Source organism: Eubalaena glacialis, chromosome 9 (assembly GCF_028564815.1).
Source record: "Eubalaena glacialis isolate mEubGla1 chromosome 9, mEubGla1.1.hap2.+ XY, whole genome shotgun sequence".
Taxonomy (NCBI): domain Eukaryota; kingdom Metazoa; phylum Chordata; class Mammalia; order Artiodactyla; family Balaenidae; genus Eubalaena; species Eubalaena glacialis.
In genome coordinates this window covers 78,420,301-78,433,180 of record NC_083724.1, presented here as the reverse complement: position 1 = coordinate 78,433,180, position 12,880 = coordinate 78,420,301, and positions in this window count along the sequence as shown.

Sequence of the window (12,880 nt, the reverse complement as noted above, 5' to 3'; positions counted from 1 at the left end):
GCTAGTTGTTTGGCATAGGGTGTCCAGCACTGTAGCTTGCTGGTTGTTGAGTGGAGCTGGGTCTTGGCGTTGAGGTGGAGATCGCTGGGAGATTTTTGCTGTTTGATATTACGTCAAGCCAGGAGGTCTCTGGTGGAGCAACTTCCTGAACTTGGCTTTCCCCCCTCAGAAGCACAGCCCTGACACCCGGCTGGAGCATGACGGCCCTGTCACCCACCCAGCCCAGAAGAAAAGGGAGAAAAAAAGAAAGAGAGAAGAAGTAAAATAAAGTTATTAAAATACAAAAATAAAGAAATATAAACAAATTAAAAAGTAATAAAGAAAAGAAAAGCAAGAAGGAAAGAGAGAAAGAAAGTAGGTAGCAACCACACCAAGAAACAAATCCAGCAAAGATAACAAGTGCTAAATCTATACTAAAAAAAAAAAAAAAAAAGGGACAGACAGAACCCTAGGACAAATGGTAAAAGCAAGCTATACAGACAAAATCACACAAAGAAGCATACACATACACACCCACAAAAAGAGAAAAAGGAAAAATGTATACGTATCTATCTATAAAAAAAAAAGGAAGAGAGCAACAAATCAACACAAATCTACCAATGATAATAAACTCTAAATACTAAGCTAAGATTAACATAAGACCAGAAACAAATTAGATGCAGAAAGCAAACCCCAAGTCTACAATTGCTCCCAAAGTCCACCGCCTCAATTTTGGGATGATTCGTTGTCTATTCAGGTATTCCAGAGATGCAGCGTACATCAAGTTGATTGTGGAGATTTAATCCGCTGCTCCTGAGGCTGCTGGGAGAGATTTCCCTTTCTCTTCTTTGTTCACACAGCTCCTGGGGTTCAGCTTTGGATTTGGCCCAGCCTCTGCGTGTAGGTCACGTGAGGGTGCCTGTTCCTGCCCAGACAAGATGGGGTTAAAGGAGCAGCTGATTCGGGGGCTCTGGCTCACTCAGGCCGGGGGGAGGGAGGGGTACGGAATGTGGGGCCAGCTTGCGGCGGCAGAGGCCGGCGTGACGTTGCAGCATCCTGAGGCGTGCCGTACGTTCTCCCGGGGAAGTTGTCCCTGGATCACGGGACCCTGGCAGTGGCGGGCTGCACAGCCTCCCAAGAGGGGAGGTGTGGATAGTGCCCTGTGCTCGCACACAGGCTTCTTGGTGGCGGCAGCAGCAGCCTTAGCGTCCCATGCCCGTCTCTGCGGTCCGTGCTGATAGCCGCAGCTCATCCCCGTCTCTGGAGCTTGTTTAGGCAGTGCTTTGAATCCCCTCTCCTCGCGCACCCCGAAACAATGCTCTCTTGCCTCTTTGGCAGTTCCCGACTTTTTCCCGGACTCCCTCCCGGCAGCTGTGGTGCACTAGCCCCCTCAGGCTGTGTTCACGCCGCCAACCCCAGTCCTCTCCCTGGGATCTGACCTCCGAAGCCCGAGCCTCAGCTCCCAGCCCCCGCCCGCCCTGGCGGGTGAGCAGACAAGCCTCTCGGGCTGGTGAGTGCTGGTTGGCAGCGATCCTCTGTGCGGGAATCTCTCCGCTTTGCCCTCTGCACCCCTGTTGCTGCGCTCTCCTCCGTGGCTCTGAAGCTTCCCCCCCTGCCCACCCACCATCTCCGCCCACGAAGGGGCTTCCTAGTGTGTGGAAACCTTTCCTCCTTCACAGCTCCCTCCCACTGGTGCAGGTCCCGTCCCTATTCTTTTGTCTCTGTGTTTTCTTTTGCTCTACTCAGGTACGTGGGGAGTTTCTTGCCTTTTGGGAGGTCTGAGGTCTTCTGCCAGCATTCAGTAGGTGTTCTGTAGGAGTTGTTCCTCATGTAGATGTATTTCTGATGTATTTGTGGGGAGGAAGGTGATCTCCACGTCTTACTCCTCTGCCATGTTGAAGGTCTCCTCTATCTGCTTGAATTTTAAGTTTGATTTTGAAACTAAATCATTGGAGAATGTAAAATGTGAATTGAATATTATAGCAATGATGACTTAAAAATACAATGTGGACTTTTGTCTAGGGTTCATTTTATTCTATATTTTAAGATCTTATCTGTTGTAGTATCTAGCACATATAAACTCTCAGAAGTAAATGCTTACAATGACCAGGAACTGAGCATTTTATATAGCCATTAGTATCTTAGACAAATTTCTAGGTTAATTGAGACTGTAATTGTGTTTTTTTGGGAAACAAGCATACCTGGGATCTAAACAATAGTACTTATCAAAAGTTCACCTTGTTTTGTTAGAAGGCCATAAACAATAGAATCATAGAGCAGGGAGTGAATATGGTATACATAACATCACAGAAATGATGAAAGAAAGCCTTATCTTTAGAAGAATTTTAGGTTTAGATTAAGAAAGGAGGATTTTATCACATCACTTTCCTAGGAGGTAAAGACCAGCATCTTTAACAAGGTCTGCTGGCCCTAAGTGATTTGGTCCTGGCCTCTGTCAACAGCTTCAACTAACTCAACCTATAGCACTCTGAGTCTAGCCATGTAAGCCTTCCTTTGGTTTCTTGAATTCCCTCATCCTTTGTTCCTCAGGGCTTTGCTGCTTCCCTTTCCTCTTCATGGAGGGCTCTACCTGTCTGCTTAGTTAATCCCAATACATCCTTCAGAATTCAGATCAAAAAGTACTTTGAGGATGTTTTCTCTTCACTTTCACCAGAATAGAATTCCCTCTCTATACTCATAGCTTCCAGTAAGTATCTTTTATAGCTCATAGCACAGTGGAAGTTAAAAATACATTATGTTGTCAATTGTTTACCATATTTCTTGCTAGAATATAAGTTAATGAGGACAGTCATCACTTTTGTCTTGGTTCACCATCCCTCCCCAACCCCATGCTTAGTATAATGATAGCATGTAGTTAGTGCTTGATGCATACTTATCGACTGATTGAATGAACAAATGGATAGATAAATGCATAAGTGAATAAATAAATTCAAGGCCAGAACAATGGAGAGGCAAAGGGTATAAAATAGGAAAAAATGGTCAGAGAAAAGAAGAGAGGGAACATCATAAAAATTCCAATGGTGTGAGAGATAGAGGGAGGCAATAGTAGAAGATGTTTAATACTTGGAAACTATTTAAGTAAGGGTATAGCACTGAGGTGTGGAGGTTTGTAAGAAAGAGAAAGAGGGAGAATGTTTGCCTTTGTTATTTTAACTTAGTCAAATTCTGTTTCCTTGGCATTTGGTATTTGGGAGCAATTTTCAACATGATGACATAGACGCTGTATTTGTCACTTTTCTTTTTAGGATGTGAATCCCTCTTCTCCTCTGCCTAAAACGTCCAAAAGATTAAGAATATTTAAAATATATTAGTGGGAAAGAAGATAGAATCTGTATCACAGTTAGTGAAAGAAGAAACTAAGAGATGGAAAAAAAAAAAAAACCCTCATATAAGATTAAAAAAAGGTGTTGATTTAGGATAAGGAGATGTTTCTTCTCTGGGGGCAAATCCAGGTTTTCTGAATCCTGGAAGATTATACAGTTGATGCTTGAACAACAAGGGTTTGAACTGTACTGGAACTCTTGTATGTAAATTGTTTCCAATAAATAGGTGCTTCCAATAAATGGGACTATAGGATAACAAAATCCCTGGCAGATCCTGGAACCAATCCCCTGTGGAAACTGAGGAGGGACGACTGTACATTGGGAGACACTCTCTCCCTTTTTTTTTTTTTACTTTACTTTTAACGGATAGTTTTATTGAGATAATGGTAGATTCACATGCAATAGTAAGAAACACTACAGAGTAATCTCATATATGCTTTACCTGCATACACTTTGTAAAGCTACTGTGTAATACCACAACCAGGGAATTGTCACTGATGCAATCCACCAGTGTATTCTTATTTCCTCAGTTTTTCTTGTGCTCATTTTTGTGTGTGAATTTAGTTCTATACAATTTTATTAAATGTGTGCATTTATGTATCTGCTACTATGGTCAAGCTAATGATCAGTTCCAGCATCATGAATATCTTTACTCTTGCCCTTTCATAATCACATCCATTTCTTTCCAGCCCTTTATATAATTTCCTGGAAACTCATGTAAATGGCTGTGGGTGAAAAGTTTGTTCATTTCTATGGCTGAGTAGTATTCTGTGGTATGCATGTACCACAGCACTTTTTAAAATTGAAGTATAGTTGATTTACAATATTATGTTAATTTCAGATGTACAATATAGTGATTCAATATTTTTATAGATTATACTCCATTTAAAGTTATTACAAAATAATGGCTATATTTCTCTGGGCTTTGGGACTAGTCAGTGAAAATAAGGATCCCTGAATTTTAATTAACTGCGCTGTAATTTTGCTTTTGCTCAGCCATGTTCTTCCTGTCTGTGCAATTTTAAAACACTGCATTGACTTCTTTAAACTTGAGTTTCCTCTTACATGAAATGGTGTGAGCCATGATTTCCATTGAGAGGTTGGTGTGATGTTGTAACACATAGTTTATTTTATAGGAAAAATTGCTTTGTAACCTGGAAGTGATATAGAGTTAGTCATTGATGCCATTATGATATTTATTAATTTATTTTATCTTTACAATCACACTTATATCACTTTGTTTTTTTAAAGTGGAAAAAACAGACAGTACTTTTTTAGTATTTCTCCTAAAGAACTAAAACTTGCTGACCAGTACTTTAATGGTCTTTCTGACCCTCATTTATTCCTGGTGGGTATGTTCATTAAGAATCGGCCATTTAGAAGGCTGTGCTGAGCTAGGCTAACTGACTGGCTATAGCTAAAAATATTCACCATCTTCCGTGTTGCTCAGTTTTTTTTTCTTGATTCTGATTCCTACTTGTCATTCAAATTCTAATTTTTGTTTTCAGGGAGTGGAATTATTTGGTAACTCCCTTTTCCTTACTACTGCTGGTTCTTGTCAGTCTGTCAGAAAGCAAAAGAGAAAAAAAAAAACATTTTTTAAATAATAAAAGCAAAAAGTTATATTGGCGTTTGTGGAAATTCCAGTTATGTTGTTATATAACATCTGTCCCTTTAACTTGATAGTTGTCTCATACTTCTGCACTTCCTAGTGGCATTCCCTTCGGCTGCAGTTTTTAGAAACAAATTATAATATTTTCACTTCTTTCTTAGGTGCTGGGTTTACTGCACAGAATGTAATTAGTTAAGCTCTTTTCCATGAGTCTAAATACAAGTACAGACATATATGCACAGTTGACATAACACACCCTTTTACCCATTTTGAATGTTGAAGGGGAGCTCTGTGTTCTTAGTGTTGTTTTTTTTTTTTTAAAGATTATTTTTTGATGTGGACCATTTTTAAAGTCTTTATTGAATATGTTACAATATTGCTTCTGTTTTATGTTTTGGTTTTTTTGGCTCTGAGGCATGTGGGATTTTAGCTCCATGACCAGGGATCGAACTTGCACCCCCTGCATTGGAAGGCGAAGTCTTAACCACTGGACCACCAGGGACGTCCCTGTGCTCTGAGTCTTGATCATGGCACAACTGTTCTGCTGTGTGTGTGGGGGGGTGTAAGAAGGGATGACCAAGGCAGAGACAGGGGGAAGGTGTGTCCTTGGAATATGTCAGATTATTGCACCACCTTTTCTAACTAGCTATCCTTCAGTTGTTAAAAGATCAGTTCCAGTCCCAGCAAGGGACTGCCTCTGAGGCCACCAGGATGGTTCTAGTAGCTATCTGAGGGAGAATCAGAATAAGAGAAGATAACAGAAAAGGCAGTGTCGAGGTCAGGTGGCCTTCAGCAAAGTTGCCTGTCATCTGAGAGGTGACATGATTACCCAAGAGGATGACTGTGAAGATTAAATGTGATAATATATGTGAAATACCTGGAACTTCCTAGGTGCTCAATAAATATTTGTCCTTCACACAAAGAGTTTTTGGATCAAGTATGTACCTATCAAGGGCTTGGTGCCAAGCCTGGCCCATAGGAAGTACTCAGTAAAGAGTCTAAACTGGAGAGCAAGGTGCAGGGGCTGCTGCCTGGGGCTTAGTACCTTACCTCCATGAAGAAGAGGGTGGAAAGAAGAGTGTGGAGAGAAGAGAAAGTAAAATGTCGTGATGGAAGAATTTGAAGATTAAAACATTTTTAACATTCTTTCATTTGAAAACCTCAGATACATATATATTTTTTTTATTCCCATGGGACTCAGGATGTCAGAAGTTGGTTATGAGTGAGCTCTGAGCACCCTGAGAGATGCCCCTCCTTAATGTTGCTTTTTAAAGCAGATGCTTAAAATACTCAATAAAGTACTTAATTTTCTAGAAGTAGTGAAAGGAGCAGAATCAGCTCTCTAGTCTTATTTTTATATCAATAACACCTAATATAAAAGTAGCACATTGATTTCAATGAACAATGAATACTGAGATAGGTGTTGCCATTCTTTTAATGAAAGCTTAAGAGAGCTAAAGGATCTTGTCCAAGTGCACAGAGCTAGTAAATGACAGAGTAGGAATTCAACCCCGGCCTGGCCCATTCCCTAACTACCACACTCAACTGTTTTAGATTTCTTTGAATAACTTTTTAAAAGTCATCCATCAGACTTTTCTTTGCCTTTTGGCCGATCTCATCTGCCACCTGCAAGTGTGGGAGTTTCTTTGTACGCACATAGACATTACTGGCGTCGGAACTACACTCTGATATATATTTATAACCTAGTCTCTCCAGATCCTGAATCAGCCCTTTATGAGCTTCCTTTCCACATAAGTGTTTTGATTCCATCCAGTCATGGTCAGCAAATAGGAAACTTCAATAGACTTTTAAATGTTATTCTTGATAAATAAATAATAGGTTTGGTTGCCAATAAGGCATGAAAGGGATTCTCCATATAACTGCATTTAAGATGATATATTTTCAAAAGCTTAGTCAAAGACTTCCACTGAAACTTCTGTTAAACAGTTTTCCAGAAGTCAGTCTAAACCTAGGACGTAGTATGAAATGCTGTTCTTGGAGTTACGTATTGTTATAAAGACATAACATGAAGGTTTGGGATCAAAGTATATTTTACTCTGTTCTTCAGTTCAAGAAAATTTGATTTCACTTTTTCACAATATGGCACACATGAAGGATGACAGCTGGTAAAACTTACTTCTTATTTATCATCCATGCCTTAGGGAGGGTAAAGGATGAGTCCCAGGGAGAAAATGAAAACACATGGTGTACAATTTTATTTGAAACAATGTGAAACTTCAAAAATATACTGTGAAATAGATCATCTTATTTAATTTAGAATGCCTGCTCAAAACAAAAAAGGAAATCAAGTACTTTTGCACATTAATATTTTTAATATTTAGACAAAGCATAATCTCATTTTACACCTTCTAACTTGTTCAGTATCTCAGACATGTAAAATTGATGCTCTGTCCTATGTCTGACTAATGTTTTTTTAAAAATAAGTCTTTTATATATGTATATATATATGTTATCAATTTTGACTCCTTGGCACAGTATAATATACATATGCATTGAAGGGAACAAAACAGATTTTTGAAAGAATGCAGAAAACTATAAATAGTCTTGAATATTATGTCAATGTGGTAAAATAGGGTACATATTTATTCTCATTTTCTGATGTGCTAATTTCTTTCTTGCCCTAGACAGATATTCTCATGAATTACATATTTATGGTGAATTTTAACAGTTGTTTCACATACATGTGTAGATCCTTTCTGGCATATATGCCAGTTGTTTCCTTTGAGATTTTGACCTAGACTTCATTCTTTCTTCATGACTCTGAGTATCTCTTCAAAAAGATCAGATTCACATGGCCATTGTAGCTTAGTAGGATTAATCTTATGTATGGTTTTCAAATGGCAGATATTTAAGATTGATTGAAAGAGACTTCGCAAAATGCAAGCTGGATATTTTTATCCTTTATCGTCTTGGATTTTCCTTTTCTTACCATATCAAGCAATCATAGTCTCGCAGAGATAGAAGCGACTGAAGAAGAGCCTGCTCCTGCGTAGCAGTGACTTGCTGTTAGGACTGTGGTGTAAATTGGGAAATCCTGGATCATAGCTTATACCTTATAGTAACTCCAGTTTTTAAAGTGCCATGTTTATAAAAGGACGCCTGGGTGTTGATGTTTTAAAAAGATGAAATGAAACATACAGGGATAGAGAAACCCTACTTAATTACTGCTGCATTAGAAGTGATACTTTCTTATTATTAATTTCCAGAATAGTCAACTAAACTGAATCGTGGAGTAGCAATAAAGAGACCCGTTCCAATTCTGGCTAAGTCTTGTCGCCCCACCACACTGCAGATGCTCCCACCTGTTGGGTGAAAATAAAATAATTGCATGAATTTTCGTAACCTTATTTATTTGCCTATAAAATGGAATGGTAATGTAGTAAAATTTTGAAATATAAGTATGGGGTAACATCTTCAGACCCCAAATTGTGATTTCCCTAATTCAGATTTCAGACATGTTCAACATAGTGACATTATCCTGAAGGCATTCATTAAATCAGCCCAGGAACTGTAAGTTTGTTTGATGTGTGTGTGTGTGTGTGTGTGTGTGAGTTTGTGCAGACTAAGACTGTACATGTCAGCAGAAAAAGAAGGTAAGATTTGTCGTGTAAATAAGTCATGGTTGACCCATGTGTCCCGGTGTTCTGCTATGTTTGTGTGTGTGTTTTATTATTGTTCTTGTTTTTTCTTGCTTTCCATAAAGACTTGTGAAGGAAGAGCTTAATTATAAGGAGTAATAATTGGAGCACACTGGTATCAAGTGTACGTTCTCTGTTATGAAATTTATTTAGGATCAGCATCTTTGCATTATCTTATAGCTTGATTTTATTTATATTTATATTTTATTTCATTGATTGTTAAACATTTTGTAAGTGACCAAAATATGTTGTGTAAAATCAAAACTTTAATGTTGTATTTCTCTCATGTTAAAACAGTGCTTTCTTTTTTTTAAAAAAACATCTTTATTGGAGTATAATTGCTATACAATGGTGTGTTAGTTTCTGCTTTATAATAAAAAGGATCAGTTATACATACACATATATCCCCATTTCTCTTCCCTCTTGCGTCTCCCTCCCTCCCACCCTCCCTATCCCACCCCTCTAGGTGGTCACAAAGCACCGAGCTGATCTCCCTGTGCTCTGCGGCTCCTTCCCACTAGCTTTCGGTTTTACATTTGGTAGTGTATATATGTCCATGCCACTCGCTCACTTCGACCCAGCTTACCCTTCCCCCTCCCCGTGTCCTCAAGGCCATTCTCTGGTAGGTCTGCGTCTTTATTCCCGTCTTGCCCCTGGGTTCTTCATGACCATTTTTTTTTTTTTTTTTTAGACTTCATATATATGTGTTAGCATACGGTATTTGTGTTTCCCTTTCTGACTTACTTCACTCTGTATGACAGACTCTAGGTCCATCCATCTCACTGCAAATAACTCAATTTCGTTTCTTTTTATGGCTGAGTAATAGTCCATTGTATATATGTGCCACATCTTCTTTATCCATTCATCTGTTGATGGACACTTAGGTTGCTTCCATGTCCTGGCTATTGTAAATAGAGCTGCAATGAACATTGTGGTACATGACTCTTTTTGAATTATGGTTTTCTCAGGGTATATGCCCAGCAGTGGGATTGCTGGGTCATATGGTAGTTCTATTTGTAGTTTTTTAAGGAACCTTCATACTGTTCTCCATAGTGGCTGTATCAATTTACATTCCCACCAATGGTGCAAGAGGGTTCCCTTTTCTCCACACCCTCTCCAGCATTTATTGTTTGTAGATTTTTTGATGATGGCCATTCTGACCGGTGTGAGATGATATCTCATTGTAGTTTTGATTTGCATTTCTCTAATGATTAATGATGTTGAGTATTCTTTCATATGTTTGTTGGCAATCTGTATATCTTCTTTGGAGAAATGTCTGTTTAGGTCTTCTGCCCATTTTTGGATTGGGTTGTTTGCTTTTTTGATATTGAGCTGCATGAGCTGCTTGTAAATTTTGGAGATGAATCCTTTGTCAGTTGCTTCATTTGTAAATATTTTCTCCCATTCTGAGGGTTGTCTTTTTGTCTTGTTTATGTTTTCCTTTGCTGTGCAGAAGCTTTTAAGTTTCATTAGGTCCCATTTGTTTATTTTTGTTTTTATTTCCATTTCTCTAGGAGGTGGGTCAAAAAGGATCTTGCTGTGATTTATGTCATAGAGTGTTCTGCCTATGTTTTCCTCTAGGAGTTTGATAGTGTCTGGCCTTACATTTAGGTCTTTAATCCATTTTGAGTTTATTTTTGTGTATGGTGTTAGGGAGTGTTCTAATTTCATTCTTCTACATGTACCTGTCCAGTTTTCCCAGCACCACTTATTGAAGAGGCTGTCTTTTCTCCATTGTATATTCTTGCCTCCTTTATCAAAGATAAGGTGACCATATGTGCATGGGTTTATCTCTGGGCTTTCTATCCTGTTCCATTGATCTATATGTCTGTTTTTGTGCCAGTACCAAACTGTCTTGATTACTGTAGCTTTGTAGTATAGTCTGAAGTCAGGGAGCCTGATTCCTCCGGCTCCGTTTTTCTCTCTCAAGATTGCTTTTGCTATTCAGGGTCTTTTGTATTTCCATACAAATTGTGCAATTTTTTGTTCTAGTTCTGTGAAAAATGCCAGTGGTAGTTTGATAGGGATTGCATTGAATCTGTAGATTGCTTTGGGTAGTAGAGTCATTTTCACAATGTTGATTCTTCCAATCCAAGAACATGGTGTATCTCTCCATCTATTTGTATCATCTTTAATATCTTTCATCAGTGTCTTATAATTTTCTGCATACAGGTCTTTTGTCTCCTTATGTAGGTTTATTGCTAGGTATTTTATTCTTTTTGTTGCAATGGTAAATGTGAGTGTTTCCTTAATTTCTCTTTCAGATTTTTCATCATTAGTGTATAGGAATGCAAGAGATTTCTGTGCATTAATTTGTATCCTGCTACTTCACCGAATTCATTGATTACCTCTGGTAGTTTTCTGGTGGCATCTTTAGGATTCTCTATGTATAGTATCATGTCATCTGCAAACAGTGACAGCTTTACTTCTTTTCTGATTTGGATTCTTTTTATTTCTTTTTCTTCTCTGATTGCTGTGACATCAGGATTTAAAATATGATTTACTCTTTGAACGTACTTTACGTTGAGTTTAGCTATAATCCGTAAGTAGAGACTTTCTCACCTGCCTTTTGGTAAAATATGCACTGCTATGTTAATTTTAAAGAAACCAGTAGTTTTTCTCATTTTAGCCATTTATTTTCTTTGAAGGGAAAATATACTTTTTATGCTTTAGTGTTTTTATTACATAACTTAAACATATACGGAATAGAATTTTCAAGGTGCTTAGAATAAAATAGAAAATTGTCTGAATTTCTACTTCCTAACTCAGAGGTAAGAACTATAAACTCTTCATCTTATACCTTTCTAGTACTTTTCTATCAAATATATAACATAGGAATATATCATTTAAAAAATTTCAGTGCTGTCATATGGTACATTACATTTGTATTATACTGCAACTCTGCTTTTTCTATGTATCTATGTATGTGGGAGATTGTCCTTGTAAGACATATTGGTCTATCTCATTATTTTTAGTACCTGTTTAATATTATGTGAGTGAACTATCATGTCTTAAACCAGCCTCCTCCTTTAGGTGGACATTTAGGTTGTTTCCAGATTTTTGCTATTAAAACTGTATGTATATAATTTAATATATAATATAAAGTATATAAAATTCATGTTGAAAATGTGCAAATATTCGAGTATGCCTTTTTCAGAGGCAACTGACAGAAATTCAAATAAAATTAACTGAGAAGCCCAAACAAAGAAAAATATTGTCTGATACAAGAAAGGTTTCCAAGGTATACCTGTTTTAAGGTATGGAATGACTCAAGTTCCAAGTTTTTAAATGTCTCTGAATCTCTCATTTTCTCTCTTCTGTGTGAGATTTATTCTCAGAGAAGTTCTCTGTATATGTTAGAAAAGATGGCCACCAGTTGATTTAGGTTTGTGTGGTCCTTGCATACATCAACTTAAAGTAGAAATGCTCTCTCTTTTTTCACAGGAGCCATGTGAAAAATTTTTAGTGGGACTTTATTCACTTTTATTATGTGCCTAAATTTTGACAGTAAAAGAAAGAAAGGGATGAGGAATCTGTAGTACTGCATGCCCAATACTGTGATTGACCATCTCCACCATAAGCACATAGGATGGGAGAATTTCTTTGAAGAAAAAAAGACAAGAACAATAGATACAAGGAATATTAATATTTCAGATTTTGGTAGATGTAGTTAAATTATACTTCTGAAGCAATTTATACTGCAAGCAAAGTATGTGAGATACTTTATCTGCCTCATACTAATACTATGTCACATCATTCATTTTACTTTTATGAGTTTTAAAATCTCATTTTCTATTTCTTTTTAATATTAATGAGTCGTGGTATTGTTTTCATATGTTTATTGGGCATTTGTATGTCCTCTGTGAATTGTTTATTTTGTATTATTTGTATTTTGTTTATTTTGTATTAAGTAATTTGTCTTTCTAACATTAATATTCAGGAAATATTATATATCCTGAATAGTAATTCTCTGTTTCATAGGCGGCACGTAAATTCTTTAGTCTACATTATATCTTTCAGTTTTCCTATGATGTCTCTCATTACATAGATTCTTTATGGCTTCTAATTATTGCATATTCCTCAGGAAGTCTTGCCTCCTATCAGGGTTGTCTCAGTATTTCTAACAATTTTGAAGTTTTAAAAAATAGAGTTATTCTATTTTATAATTATATCTTTAATACTTAAGGCAAATCAATGATGACATTGTAGTACATGTTTCACTGGGTAAGTAGACAAACAAACATGCTTTGGTTGGTGCTGGAGAGGAAATCAATGTTTCCTGTAGG